The sequence below is a fragment of the Sceloporus occidentalis genome, unplaced genomic scaffold (assembly GCF_023333645.1).
Source record: "Sceloporus occidentalis isolate IW3139 unplaced genomic scaffold, rSceOcc1.0.p SCAF_5, whole genome shotgun sequence".
In the NCBI taxonomy this organism is placed as follows: domain Eukaryota; kingdom Metazoa; phylum Chordata; class Lepidosauria; order Squamata; family Phrynosomatidae; genus Sceloporus; species Sceloporus occidentalis.
Window position 1 is genome coordinate 135041287 of NW_028316985.1, and position 16473 is coordinate 135057759.

Sequence of the window (16473 nt, forward strand, 5' to 3'; positions counted from 1 at the left end):
GTACGTTGGCCCCATGGGGAGGGGGAGAGTTTATGAATTCTCAATAGGATCAAGAAATACTAGAAATGTACATGAAATTCTACTTCTAGCCCAAACCATAACTACTTACTGATAACCCTCAGTAAAGTGGAATTTGTATGGGAAATACCCACAACTAATTCAGTGCAAGTATCTCCCCAGTTAATAATTGAGGTGGGGGGGGGGAGTTCCATAAGAGGATGACATAGTAATACTACATGGCATAGAGGAAGTAGATAGTTTTATCTCTCTCATGGTATTAGAACCTGGAGTCATCCAATGAAACTTGTTGATAGGAGATTCAAGATAGACATAAGGAAAAACTTCTTAACACAGGAAATGCTAACTTACAGAACTTACTGCTATAGTATGTTATGATGCTCACCAGTTTCAATGGTGAAAAAAGTTAAATGGTAGTTTGTGGATGGTAAAACTATCAATGGTTACAAATTATAATGATTCAGACAGTGTTTACCTCTGAATTACCATCTGTTAGGAAGAAAGCATGGAATTGGGCTATTGCTCTTATGAATTAGTTATGGGCTTGCATCTTACTAGCCAAGAGTGTGACACAAGGAGCCCTTTCACACTACACAGTTGTACCACTTTGATACTGCTTTAACTGTCTTGGCTCCATCTTATATTTTCCTGGGATTTGAAGTTTAGAGATGGGCATTTATAATATTCAGCAAAAGAACTTTACTGCCTGTCCCAAATACAAGCCACAGGATTCCAAAGGATAGAAGCATGGCTGGTAATGGAATCATGGCAGATTGTGGAAGTAAAGTGCTAAAACTGTGTAGTGTGAGAGTTAAAGACACTGGCCTCATTAGGCCTTTGGGGTTATCCAGCAAGGCTCTTAAATTCTTATTAAAAACAAATGAACAAAAAAAAATCCTCAGATTAGTCCAGTCTTTTGAGATACCCATGCTCTCAGTCATTTTTCAAACACTGTATTTCAGAGGAAGGAATTGGCAAACTCATCCTTGTCTAAAAAAACCTTGTGAAATTCATGGGGAAGCCATAAATCAAGAGGCAACATAAAGTCACACACACAAACATCTTCCAGATTCCTCTTTGCCAGCATGACCAAGGCTGGAAGATACAGTATGGACAAAGTAACATTCCCAAACTGTGACCGACACAAGTGATATGGGCTGGGTCCACACTGATGGGAAAACCTGGCATAGCACTGAAGCTTCCAGATCTGCAGGGAAGATGAACTGTTTGAGCAACTGGCACCCACAGTGGACCAATACCAGCAGCACTGTCTGTACACTCTCCCTGGGTCAGTGGCTGAGCTGGCCCATGGCACTTCCTCCTAACCTCTTCCACCTGCCAAAGCTCTTCCCCCATCCCTGCACTAGCACTCAGTACATGCACCCAGGGGATTCTGCAAAGTTTCAAGCCTGGTTCAGAGCAAACAAGGATTCTTTTTAGTCTAGAGAATCACCCTGGACTATGGATTGGACCCATGTTTTGCCCGTTCTAGTTCTGCATGTCATTTAAACAGGACAGTATGGGAACAGGATGGGAATGGTACTAAGCAAAACTGTACTTCCTCCTCACATTTCCATTCCAGAAGCAACTCACTGAAGTAAAATGCTACCCCATGCTGTAGATGCTCAGTTGGGTACTGAAAAGATTCCCAAAGACTACAGATATCCTCCATGGATCCCAATTATACTTCTTATTGTTAAGACGAAGGTGTTGGTCATTACCTTTAAAGCCCTCCATGGCTTTAACCTCGCTCATGGGGTTGTGAGAATAAAGTGGAGGCAAAGGAATGACTCAGATACCACCATGAGCTCCTAGGAAAAACAATGAAATATAAATAAAACAGATGAAGAGTCGTTAATCAAAGTACTGTAGGTGCTTGATGAATAAAAAAATAAATGTCACAGCATAATTATAAGTAATTGATAATGCAGAAAGAGATGCAATGATTGGATTTTTATTATACCTGCAGATACCAAGTATTTATTGTGTGCCTTCAACTTATTTTCTCCTTCTGGCAACCTTAAAGAGGAAAATAAGCTGAAAGCACACAACAACAAATTGTTGATATCTGTAGATATAATAAAATTGCCTTCTCTGAGCCTGAGAGAGTGTGTCTTGCCCAAGATCACTCAGTAGTTTTCATGGCTGATTAGGGATTTGAACCCTAGTTTCCAGAGTCGTAGTGCAACAGCCAAACCTTTACACCACACTGGCTCTCACCAACAATTACATATATTACTGGATATCAGCTTTAAATTTATATCCTAAACAAGCATTCCTGAATTAGAATGATGTGATAAAATGACATGTTCTGTCACAAAATAAGATGATGCATAAAAATACTTTGCTTCCCTTGCCTGCTATGTCAGGTATCATTTATCAGCTCTACACATGTATGACACAGCCACAGTCAAGTCAGCAGTGCACTGGATAGACTTTGGCCTCTGTAACTGGACAACTGGCTGGAGCAGTTCCCTAACTCAGGCCACATTTTATCAGTGAAGATTTTTCTGCTGTGTTTGTTTCCTTTCATTGTGTCCTCAGGCTGTCCGTTTCCTGCCAATGTACTTTAAGCAGAAAACGTACAGAGATGATCAGGGTCAATCTTCATGCTGCTTAATCTTCACTGAAGGGCTGAAAAGATAAAGCTTCTAATAAATTGTTATTATTATTATTATTATTATTATTCACCAAGGGAAATAAAAAAGTGAAATATAATACGGCTTGAATATTCCTTATCGAAAATGCTTGTCAGAAGTGTTTTGGATTTGGGATTTTATTTTTTTATTTTGGAATACCTTATTTGCATATGCATACATCCATTTTGGAGATGGGACCAAAGTCTAAACACAAAATTCATTTATGTTTCCTGTACACCTTATATACATAGCGTGAAGGTAATTTTATACAATATTTTAATAAATGCATGCATGAAACAGGATTTGTGTATACTGAACCATCACTATCTCAGCCCCCAATGAAAAATGTTTTGGTTTGGGGTGTATTTTTGAATTACAGATAAGGGAGACTCAATCTATACTCATATATATATATATATATATATATATATATATATAAATTCAAAATGCAAATTCTAATCCTAGTTAGAGTAAACTCACTGAAATAATTAGATTTGCGTAACTGCTCACTTACTATTCAGCAATTGAATCAATGAGTCTACTTGAGACTAGTAGTTGGATTTGGGCCTTTGGGAGAGATTTTTTGAAATGCCTATAAGAACTGTGTTCCATTTCTATTAGCAAAAAACTATTGAAATAATTTTAACACTATTTGGCTCACTTTTAATGTACTGAATGGAACAAGCATGTTTAAAGATGCTCCATTGTAACAGCTCACATTGACATGGAGGCCAAGTACATCCAGTGGTTCTCCTTAATCTCTGAAGACATGCCAGCACATTTTAATTTTTAATGGAAACAGTAACTCTCTTTGGAAATTCTTGCCAACCTGTCTGGGGGAGTATAGAGTGTTTTTCAAAATGAAGTTTTTCATAGTTTATAGCACTATTTTCCTCTATATACATCCAATTTATATTGCCTGATGAAAATCCTTCATGAAATCAGGGAGGGGATGCATTTCAAAGTGTCCATATTAAAAACAGGATTTGAACATATGAGCCAGTTATCACTTCAAATGATGATATGAAAAAGTCATCATAATTTCTAGTTTAAACACAGCATGATCATCTGTCATCAACTTAGGTGGCCAGATAAGACCTGTAGCTATTTATTACTTACTGTTACTGGAATTTGGGCCTGTTCTATTTAAAAGAGAGACAGATCGACCATAAAAGAACCATATGCTTGAGCAGCAGCCCTGTCTTAGCAACACAAGACCAATTGTCAGAAAAAACACCAATCATTTGGGGGGGAAGAGAAGTGGAATCCAATCCTATCTACTACTCCCCCCCCCAACACACACACAGTTTTGAACAGACTGCCTGCATTATTATCAATTTTGCACACCCAGGCTACAGATGCTGTGTGCTGGATGAGTTTTAGAAACCTTGGGAACTCTGTATGCAATGAATCATCGTGAAGCTATGGATACACATGTGGAAGTCTATTTCTACACAAATGCAACCCCATCTGGCTCAGCTCAAATATGCATAGTTGTGTAGATTGTTTCCTAACAGCCTTACCATTGACTTGGCCTTGAGTAATCATTTATTTTAGAAATCATATCTGCCTTTTAACAACATAATATTCCAATAATCTGCATTTTGTCTATTGCTTCCTTATTAGATATCATCCACTGAATGATAATAATTATATAGGAAGCATAATAGATTCCCTCTTAAGAATAGTGTTAGCTACATTAGCAGTAATATAACAGGAATATTCATTTCATTCTGTTCGTGCAATGCTGAACTTGCATTTCAATTAACATTTCAAACTAAGATTTGGTTAGTAACTGATATCTGCAGTTACACTGTTTGCATTCTGTAAAATGGGGATAGACCACAATCCCAACCCTAATGTTTTTCGTATTATGTGATTCCATAATTTGCCAGTAGAGTTTATCAAGGTATATGAAGTTATCAGTAACAGTTCTTTTTCATTAACTGTCCCTAGATATGTATGCCAAGAAGGCAAAGAGTACTGAAAAGGAGCTCTGGTATTGGAAAAAAAGTTTTGATAGATTTTCTTGATTTTTAAAATGTTTCATCAGTATGTATAATAAGAGAATCAGAGTTGGAACAGTATTTATTTGTCAACAAGTCCAGCCAACTAGTCAGCACAGGAAATCCAAAGCAGTGCTTCGAAAAGTTGCCTTTTGTCTTACAGCTCACAGGATTCCCACATACACATGGGCAGTGGCCTCATTGGCTGGGGGATTTGGAAAACTGTACTCCAACCCATATATATTAGAAGGAACATTAATATTCATCAGCACAGATAGACCTCCAGGTTTTATGCTTAGCTTTTATGGAAAATCCTATGAAAGAAGGAAGGAAACTAAATGGCTACCCACTAGCTACTAGCTTTCTACTCAAAGAATCTTGAACACTCTACAACTCTCCTGATTTGGCAGGAACAATCCCAAGTAACATCTGTCATCCCACCTTTTCAGCTGCATTTAAAATGTCCCAGTTTCTCTCTCCTCTTCTCCCATTCCTTCATTCTCAGTTTCAGTTGCTGCAAAATGAGTTCAAAGTGCAACAGTAGTTTTCTCTCAATTAACTCAGTGGGAGGAGAGGAGGTGGCACAGTCTTGCCCTTGCCAGGAGGCTCAAGAAAAAGCAAACTGCTGCACCCTTTCCTAGCTTTTATATTCTTACTAATTAATAACTCTTGCCACCTTGACCACACTTGGATGTTGCTAAGCCATACCTGTCCTGGTTTTGATCTGTGACATGTTGGAGGAGATGACCTTGGCACATTTACACTTTGGTGACCTGATTCATGTTACCACATTAATTGTACCACTTTACATCATGGATGTCTGCGTCAAGTCTTTGCATATGATTTCTGACCAAACCACCACAAATGATAGCAGCAGTGGACCCAGAGTCAATTCTTTCCTCAACTACCATAGATTTCCCTTTGCACAAGACTGCATCATTTTAGATTTAGATTTTATTTATTTTATTTTATTTTATTTTTATGCTGCCTTTTGCCCAAAAAGGGACCCAAGGTGGCTCACAAGATAAAACATCTTTAAAACAATTTTAAACAACACTTTAAAGCTATACAGTTAAAACAGTATAAAATTAAGAGTTAAAACACATAACCTAATACAGCTACCCCATATAAAAGTCACTCTGCCATGATTTTAAAAAGCCCGCCTGAATAAAAATGTTTTTACTTGCCAGGGAGGGAGCCAGCCTAGCCTCCCGTGGAAGGGAGTTCCAGAGGCTGGGAGCAACTACCGAGAAGGCTCTCTCTCATGTTATGGAAGGGAAAGAAGGTATTGGGGACTGAGGAGGGTGCTTTCACATGTTTGGGGGCTTTGGGCACAATTATTAGGTGACTACCTGAAAATCATGCCCCCAAAATTAAAATAATGAAGGCTTTGGCAAAGATCTTTAGGGACCACAAAAGTGTGCTTCAGCTGTACTATTTTGGGCCACAGAGAGGAGGGTTCTGCACAGCCAATTCTCCCATTAGTGAGGTATCACATTTGGGGCATATTATTTAAGGGCATCAAATTGTTATTTTATATATATATATATATATATATATATATATCACACACACACACACACACACACCATGTGTTGTGAAATTTCCTGTGTCTTGTGCCAGGACAGTCTGTCTGACTGTGGATACTTTGGACTGTGGTCTGGAAAACTGGGTAAGAGATTTCCTGCTCTTAGGCACCAAAGTGCTTTGGGACAATTCTGCGAATCTGAATTGAATATTCTGCCATAGAGAAATTTCCTCCTAGTGTGAAAAAGATGGCAGCAAAGACAAGTCGACAAGTCTAGACAAGGACTCTCCTGGTGGTAGACATAGGAGATAGAAAATGCATAACAAGTTTATCATGCTTATCTTGTTATTAACTAATGTGGTGTGTCTGTTAATTGTTGTTGTTCTCTGCCTCAATCCATGTGGAGAGGTGGGTGGGAAATAAATATCATCATCATCATCATCATCATCATCATCATCTAGCACAGTGGTTCGCAACTTGTGGGTCATGACCCCTTTGGTGGTTAAATGACCCTTTCACATGGGTCGCCTAAGACCATCAGAAAACAAAGGTCTTAGGAACCGAGGCACTGCTTCGCTATGGTTGGGGGTCACCACAATATGAGAAACTGTAATACAGGGTTGTGGAATTAGGAAGGTTGAAAACGACTGATCTAGCATGAGGGAAAATTAATTTTTCTGAGCTATGGAGGAACATTCATTTATCTGAGCGCTGGCCTCATGCCCAAAGCAACACAGCCCAGAAAGACATTCACCAGCACAGTAGGCTCTACTAGGCCATGCAAATACTAAAAATAAATAAAATAAATAAAAGTTCTATGCCTCTGAAAATATTAGAAAGAATCTGACATATCTCAGCTAGTTGCATATTTTCTTTAAGAGTATGCCTACAGAGGTAAAGAGCATAAAACAGTGGATGATGTCCAGAGATGTCTTAGGGAGCTAACAGCAAGTGCTATTCCACTAGGCCCTATTTTCATGCTGTCTCTCCCATTCAGCACACAGTGACAAGTAAAGGCCAAAGAAGCCCTCAATAATCTCTTCCGTATGTTTTGCAAATTCTCTCCCTAATTGCCTGCTCTGTTCATCCCATGGGCATACTAATGGTGTCCTACTGGGAACCTGGCAGGTTACAGTTAGCTGCTCTGCCATGTTAGCCTCAGCCTGTCTATGACCTCTGTACACCCCTACTCCTTACACAAATATTCACTCCAAACCAATAGAAAGCAATGGCTTAGGATGATTCCTAAGATACACCTAATTTGCTATTCCTGTTGCTTCTGCCTGCCTTCCAGCTGATGGGGCCACACATTTCAGGCAGCCAGGATGGCTACACTGGAAATCCTCTTACTCCCCACTTCCATTTTTTTCAATATGCACTGCTTTTATGTCTTTGACAAAGTTAATGCAAAGTTCTTTATTACTAGGTTTTCAGGAATGGGTGTGGAGGAGAAATCACTCTTCCTTGGAAAGAGTGTCATTAACATCTTGAATGGAACAAATTGTTTGACCTGATGCCAAGCGGAAACTGCTTCCAGTAATAAAATTGCAGTTTCCTTGTAGACAGAGTGTTACCCACAAGACTATTTGCTCAGTCCTTCTGTTTGGAATCCATCTGACACCAATCTAGCTGTGAATACTTTCCATCTGTACTTGGTATTAAATTGTTACTTCTGAACTGATCTGCAAATTTAGTACTGTAGAGACAATTACAAATGAAAGGCAATTAAATACACAAAGGAGATGGGATGGTTTCAGTTAGAATTATAATCTTAAACTGCAGCATACCAGTCCTTTAGATATTTAATACTTCAGATAGATAAGCAGAGTTCTCTAACAGAACATTCTGTCTGAATACATTCTGAGAATCATTTCATCCACTATAGAAATACTGCCTCCCTGTTACTTCTCATGGATTCACCACATACTGAATGCCTGAAGGGCTTTCTTCTGTCTATAATTATGTTGACAGATATCCTCCAAAGTCTGCACAAGAGACAGCGTCAAATAGAGATAGAAACTTAGGAACTTGTCTCTTGCTGTTTATGTGTGATGTGGTCCACACAGTGTGCCTCTTGCCAACAACTTTACTTTCCATTAAATTCCATCAGGGACTCTAAATATTTCCTGTGGCTCTAAACCAGAAAGGCTTCACAAAAGAGTCTGGAGTAACAAACACTTGAGGCGAAGCACAAAAATCAGTGTGTATAGAGCCATTGTACTGTCTATTCTCCTCTATGGGTCTGAAACATGGATCACCTATCGCCAACACCTACGACTCCTTGAATGCTTTCATCAGTGCGGTTTACGCACAATTCTAAATATACATTGGACTGACTATGTGAAGAATGTTGCTGTCCTTGAGCAAGCAGGGATCACCAGCATTGGGGCCATGCTATTGGGGACGCAGCTGCGCTGGGCAGGACACATTTCTAGGATGAAGGACCATCACCTCCCAAAAATAGTATTCTATGGTGAACTTGCCACGGGTCAGCGTAAGAGGAGCGCCCCAAAGAAGAGATACAAGGGCTCCCTGAAACAACATCTCAGGACCTCGGCGGCACCGCTCGGCGGCAGTTGGGCGGGGCAGCGGAGAGAGGCCATAAAGCCCCAGAACAACACTCGCGCTCACCTCGGTGGCACAGTTTGGCGGCAGTTGGACGGGGAAGCGGAGAGAGGCCATAAAAGCCCCGGAACAACACTCGCACTCACCTCAGCGGCACCGTTTGGCGGCAGTTGGGCGGGGCAGCGGAGAGAGGCCATAAAAGCCCCGGAACAACACTCGCGCTCAACTCCTCCCATACTGCGCCAACTGTATCGCGGAGCTCGAAGGAGTAAGCGACTGGTGGAAAGAGGGTTCTCCTAACTCACCATTTTGTCTCCAACGGACACCCAAGCCAAAAGCAGCACTTCAAAGCTAAGGGCTTCTTCTGCCCATGTAAGAAGGTGCGGAAGTAAGTGAGGGCTCACAAGTGGCTTAGTCTCTCCCACACGTAAGCTCCGTCTGGACGACGGGGGAGGGAGGTGGGAGACTCTGAGCCTGCAGAGCAGCCACTGTTGGGGGCGATAGCCTTTTGGCTCAGCTTGCAAATTTTGAGTATCAATTATCTCAGTACATCAAAGTTTTTTTAATTTTATTTTACAATTTGTGCGATCTGAAATTATGACAATTATATAAGTTGGGTAAATTGATTAGAGCTGGAATTAGTTAGAAGGGGGATCTAAAGTTAACTCATATTATTGTACATTTGAACATTATAATTTCCCTTCTTATTTTGATTGATTTGACATTTGTAGCTACCCCATTGGTCTCTCTCTCTCTGTTTTGTTTGAAAATTCTGAGCTAGGATAAAAATATTACGAAAGGAGGAAAATGGCTTCGGGGATGAGAACAAGAACTCAAACTCAAACACAGGAACAATCACAAAGTGCTTATAATATAGGGCGTAATCCACTAGAATACTCGAACATACAGGAGGATATTAACATAACAATATTGCAGGAACTACGAGATTTCAAAAAAGCATTTAAGAAAGAGATAAGGGAGGAACTGCAAGATACAAGAGAGGAAATTAGAATAGACATGCGGAGGGAAATAGAAGGATTGGCAAACAAAATTGACAAGATAGCAGAGGAATTTACAGATGTAAGGATGGAGGTAGACCAATTGGCAAACAAAACAAAAGACATTGAGGAAAGGACAGAAAATTTAGAAAAAGAGCAAAACAGAGATAGACAAAGTGTGTTAATACAGGAACTGAGGTACAGGGGAAAATGTATCAAAATACGAGGGGTACCAGAAGCTGAAGGGGAACAACTACCTGAACATATAATTCCAGAGATAGCAACTCATTTAAATATAACAGAAGAGGTTTTGGATCAGCAAATAGAAAAGGCATTTCGAATTAACTCGACATATGCAAAAGAAAATAAATTAGAGAGAGATATAGTTTTGTGTTTCACAAATGCGAGATTAAGAAATAAGCTGTGCCAACAGTGCTCTGTAGAGAAATTAGTCACAGATGATAAAGAAGTTGAAATTTATAAGGACTTGCCAGATCAAATTCGCAGGATGAGACAGGATTACAAATTTCTCACAGAGGCACTAGCAAAAAACCAAATAAAATTTAGATGGGAAAAGATTGAGGGAGTATCATTTACATATAAGCAGAAGAGACAGAGGATTTGCACTTTAGGAAAAGTTTTATAGAGGGGTGCCAGAGTGGGTCTCAATAGATGAAGCGTTTCAAATTGGAAGGGGAAAAGGAAAAGACAGTTGGATTACATATAAGGACTTATTACTGAAAGATAGAAATGGTAACATGAAACTAAAGTCAGAACAAGAGCTGAAAGAAGAGGGAAAAATGTAACATGGTTTGAATATTTATAAATAACACAAAGATTCAAAAAAAGACTTAAAAAGAGAAGGATTTAAGAAAGAGACAAACGAAATAGACAAGATAATAAGGGGGGAAAATAAAGGGAAGATATCCAGACTGTACAAATTATTTTTAGGAAGAGCATTGGAACAGGAAATGGTCACCACATATATGATTAAGTGGGCACAAGAAATAGGACACGAAATATTGTTTGAAAACTGGGAACATGCATGGAAAAAATCTTATAAGTTCACAGCATCTCAAGACCTTAGAGAAAATTATATTAAAACAGCAAATAGGTGGTATTACACGCCATCCAGAATAGCTAAATATTACAATCTAAAAGATGACAGATGCTGGAAATGTCATAAGGAAAAAGGTTCCTACTACCATATGTGGTGGTCATGTCAAAAAATCAAAAAATTTTGGCACAAAGTTCATAAATGTATCCAAGAAATATTTGTAATACAATATCCGCTATCTCCCGAATTGTACTTGCTAAATATGACATCTTTTTTGGGTGAAAAGTTGGAAAAATCCTTATGGAGAATTACACTTTATCTGATCACAGCGGCAAGAACATTATTAGCAAAAAACTGGAAACTGGAATACACCCCAAGAATAGAACATTGGTTGCAAAAAGTAATAGAGTACAGTATAAGGATATGGATATTTTGACTGCATTGATCAATAATGAAGCTAAGAAAAAAAGAGAAATAGAATGGACTCCAGTAATTAGATACTGGACAGAGTACACGGAATAATCTATGAATCGCAAAAACTGTATACTGTATATAAGTTAGATGTATTGAAATATATATAAGTTTGGGAAGATTGTATTCAGTAATTGTATTCTGTATTTTGTAATTTGTATAGAGTGCAATATATTGGGAAAATAACATGTAATGCACACTTTGGTTATGAATGTAAATAACTGTGTCAAAATCAAATAAAAAATATTCCAAAAAAAAAAAGAAAGAAAGAAACAACATCTCAGGCTTGGCCAAATTGATCACCAACAATGATCTGCCCTGGCCTCGCATCGGGAAGCATGGAGACACACTATCCACGATGCTAAAGCCTTTTTCGAAAGCTCACAGCGAACGAGTCTTGAAGAGAAACGACAACGCAGAAAGAACACAACCCGGAAACATCACCCAAGGAGACTTTCCGCTGTGCTTTCTGCAACCGGATCTGTTTGTCCCGGATTGGCCTTTTTAGTCACCAACGCGCTTGTACAAAGCGCGGGATGAGTCCTTCCTGAATCTTCGTTTGCGAAGCAAAGCCAGAAAAACCAGAAAGCTAAGGGTCCCAATGCATATAAGCTAACACTGGTGTAATTTAATCATAATATGATAGGGATGAACTGCAGACAGCAGCCTGGAGTCCATCAGGACAGAAGAACAATAAAGACTGGCAAATGCAAAAGAGCAAATCTAGAAGCAGCAGGAGAACAAAGAGAGAATTTATAGCTTAGACTAGGCTCATCTTGAACAGGATGTCTTTAATATCTCATCCTGTTCAGAGATCCAATGGCCAGCCCAGATGAGAAAGGTCACTGTTGGTCTGGAAGATTCTTTGCTGAGAAGCTACCCGCTACAGCCCTGAAATTTATCACATGAAACATCTGCATGCAATTTCCGACAGTACACTGAGAGGCTCTGGTCCTTTGTTTGACACACATGATAGTGGTCAAGAGTACCTGAAACATTCTTATGCTCCAACAGGATCAATATCTTTAGCAATAGCTGTAGAAAGAAGAGCTAGCAATGATGCACCATGCCCACTGTCCCTGGCAACCCTGCTACCAACCATAAATCATAATACTGTATACTGGTTATACTCCCACATTATTTGTTCCTGGAAAGACAAACAACACTGAATCACCCAATTCTGTGCATACACCTTTCACACACAACACACACAGGCAGCCACAAAAGAATAACAACACCTCTTTCTATACAAGCTACCATAAGGTGCAACAAGTCTAAGGCATGTGTGGGAAATCAGAACACTTCCCAGGAAATTTTGAGTCCTAAAATGGGCAAAAATTCTTTCACCTGGTATATTTATGCTGTATTTGTAGTGTTGTGTTTGTGAGATGAGCTAAAGTTTTAGAGAAATGTCATATGTATGAGGAAAACAGAAGATTCAACAAGTGAATTTCATCTCTTTTCATTTGTTTTTTCCTTTTCCTGACTTTTCAATTGTGTTTCTGCAAAGGCTGCTGTACCAAAGTTTTTACTGACATGCACCCACTTTAATTAAGATTAGGATCAGAGCTACGAAACCCATTATTTCTACTGAGCAGATGCACCCATTGTGATTTCTTATTTCCTGGACAAGCCATAAATACAGGCATACCTCAGTTAACAAAACCTCTGATAAAGAAGCATATTTTTACAAAGCCTTTCTTTGTTCTCCCCAGCTCCCTCTTTCTTTCTTGACCTCTATCTAGCTGGAGGTTTTAGGGAGGTTTCTGAAGCAACATTGGCACTAGGAGTAGGATGAAGAACAGCTGTAGAACTTTGGTGCTGAGTTGTAGCAGTGTGTCTACAGTAAACAATGTAATATACAGTCAGCACTCCATATCCACAGATTCTTTATCCACAGATTCAGCCATTCATGGCTTGAAAATATTCCAGGAAAATACAAATTCCAAAAAACAAACCTTGATTTTGCTATTTAAATAAGGGACACCATTTTACTATGGCACTGTATTTAATAGGATTTGAGCATCCACAAATTTTAGTATCCACAGGGATCCTGGAACCAAACCCCAACAGATACCAAGGGCCAACTGTATCATGAACTAGAAAAGAGCAGATTCAACTCTAGCTAATTCTAGGAACTTATCACTTGGACAAATAAGCTGGTTTACTTCTTCCAGATTCAGTTCTGGATCTGGGATGCCCCTTGATGTTATCATACCTAAATCACCATCTATCTAGCTGGGATGCCACCCCCCCAATGCATCCAAGGTCGAAGCCTCACTCAGCCAGCACTTTTTCAAAGTTGATGAGTTTCTGACTTCAAAAATTGGCCAGCTGAGCGAGGTTTTGACCTGGGATGCATCCAGGTAGTGGCATCCTGGCTTGATGGGTGACAATTTAGGTATGATAACATCCAGGTGCATCCTGGATCCAGAATTGAAGCCGGAAAAGGTAAGCCACCTTATTTGCCCAAGTGAGAAGTTCCCTGTTATAGCTACAACAGGCAAAGCAACCAGCAGTTGCTTTCAGAATCTCTTACTGAACAGAAAAAATGAGGAAAAATGGGGGAGCTGATAGTTCCCCCCCAATTCCTGTGTTGTTAGTCTTGCACTGGAGTATGAGTGCACTAACCCTCCCCCCCCCCCCCCCCGGTGATGTAGCATTATGCCCACCAGCTCAAGAACATTAATGAGTAAATCTGCTCCACCCAGGGTGGAGAACTGAAGGACAAATTGCTTGGTTAGCTTTCCATTGACAACTGTCAAAACAAACAAGCAGTCACGAAAACCTTAACAAAATAAAAAGTAACAACGTTTGTAACCTTCCTGGCTTTTTCTTATTACTGAGAGTTGGGTTTTTCCCTTCAGAAATGGCTTTATCATTGTGGAACATAAACAGAGGTTAGGTATCTCATCTGGATTAGCTTCACAGCCTTTCTTTTTAACCAAAAAAAAAAAAAAAACTTAGTGACCTCCTAAAATACAGTATTGGCAGAGTTTTCTTTGGCCTGTCCATCTCTCTTGACTTGACACTAGCAAGATCAAGCTATGGAAGATTGTCAGCACAAGGGATATCCTTTCAAAAACAGGACATAGTTTTCTAAAAAAAAATTATTACTCAACATTTCAAAAATGTTTCTTCTTTCTCTCCACTTCCATATTCTGGAGTATGCAAGAGAGGAGAAGCCACTGTATATCACACAAAATTGGCACTGTGTGGGAACAGCGAACTGTTCATAATGCATTGAATTCATATATTATTTTTTACATGTGCAAGTAAAATATGTTTTTGTCTGATTTAAAAATAACTAAGAGCTTCTATAGAGCATAAATTATTTATTCAGTTCAAAATGTTCCATGTACGTGAGTAAATAAAATGTTTTAGAATACAAGCAAGTTCTGTCTTTGGAAAGACAGCACTGTTATTGCTTTTAGACACATTTTTTTGCATGGTTGTTTATTCACACATGTACTGTATATTAGTAGCTAATTTTAAATTGCATTTTGCTTGTGGAAGACTGACATTTTTCTGTGAGCACCAGATGTGGCCAGCTAGGAAGTGACCACACTATCTCCAGAGGCCTTTTCACACTATACATTTATAGTACTACGATTCCACTCTGACTACCATGGCTACATCTTACGGAATCAAGGGCTTTATAGTAGGTGGTCTCAGCACTCTGGATGAGAATTGTAAATGTCCTTCCTTAAAAACATTTGCTATTGGTTATCACACAGAGAGCACAATAAGGGGTTAAAAGCACATTAAAGTGGGTCCAATCTGGATTTGCCTATCAAAAGGAGTCAAACAAATCCCCATTGACAGCGTAGAAATACCTTTTCTGAGCTTGCTCAAAACTGTCGTTTCCACAATCCCCCCCGCATGCTCCAGGGAGGGGAGGGGAGGGGATGGGGAGGTATCCTCTTTGCCACAGAAGCCCCAAAAGATGTTTCCCTTTGCAAACTCCAAAACCACACACACAGAGGGTCTATAAGCCTGTTGACTTTGTTTCCCTTTTCCTTTGTTCACGTCCTCCATTGCTGTCCAGGAGGACTTCCAAAATGCCCTCTTTCTGCCTTCTCCCAGCAGCTCTCTGGAGAGCCTAAAGAGGGGAATGTCTCTGTGTGTATTCCTTTAAGAGATGAGAGGATTCTACCTCTTTGACACAGGAAGGTGAACAAAGGGAAAGGGAAACAAAGTCATCTGAGGCTTGCTTTCCACATGGCTGGCATGACGTGGAGTCAATTCGCAGGCAAAGTGGACCACACATTCACCCTGCAATATCTTCTGATTGCATGCAGTGTCATGTGAAAAGCATTTGCGAATTTGTCCCTAAACCCTGGATGACTTTGCATTGGGAACACTTTAAAGTTCCAATTTTGCCCCGTGTGATAACGTCCATAGCCATGTTAGTCTGGAGAATAAGTATGCAAGAGATCTTGTAGCAGCTTTGAGGCAAAACTGAGTGTGGAGTGAAGAGTCCAGAGACAGACCTATATAAGCCAGTTGTGTGTCAGAATGTCAATTCAAATTGAAAACCTTGTGGATATGGAAGGAAGAGGGACATAAAGCCAAGGAGAGTAGATAACCATATGAATGAATATTGGAATAAAGTGTGTAAACTTCCTCCTGTCTTTGTCCCCCAAAGACCATTGTTAAACAGAACTTGTAACTTTATCTCCATATCCAAAATGTTTTGAATTTGAATTAATATTCTAACACACAACCAATTTATATAGGTCTGTTTCTGGATGCTCCACTCCAAACATCCATCCATGGAGGTAGGCTCAAGTTTATGAAAGCTCATGCTATCAGCTTCTTTCTTTCAAGTAGCTATAAGATCCCTCTGTAGGACTGACTTTGCTTACCTCCCAAGACCAGAAAGGATCTGGTGCTTTTAGTCTATGTAACCTTACGTCTTTGTTACCCTCTCAAGAATGCCAAAGAGGTGACTTTGTTATTCAACATGTTGCTAGCAAGTTTTCATCCTATGATACTGGAACACCTGTTTACTGTGGAGTAGGACAAATCCATATATTAGATGGATTGATCAACTGATTAATCAGGGAGTAAGGAGAAAATTTTAGGTATACTAAAATCTCTGGATATCTAGCATTTTGTATGCACATATATGTGTCTAATAACTTTGGGAATATTGGAATCTTTAGCCATTGTCCAACTTCTGCCTTGT

General features: G+C 39.5%; 1 protein-coding gene across 6 annotated transcripts in view; it reads right to left on the bottom strand.

The window, feature by feature from the left end:
- The window catches only part of LOC149312857 (uncharacterized), a 134656-nt gene that overhangs the window by 45887 nt on the left and 72296 nt on the right, over positions 1-16473 (bottom strand). For 3 of the 6 annotated variants that reach the window (XR_016281317.1, XR_016281316.1, XR_016281318.1), the window contains exon 4: positions 1740-1829. The exons of the other annotated variants lie outside the window; for them this stretch is intronic. The gene's annotated coding sequence lies outside the window, so the exon portion shown is untranslated. The remainder of the gene's footprint in view (positions 1-1739; positions 1830-16473) is intronic. 6 annotated transcript variants of the gene reach the window in all.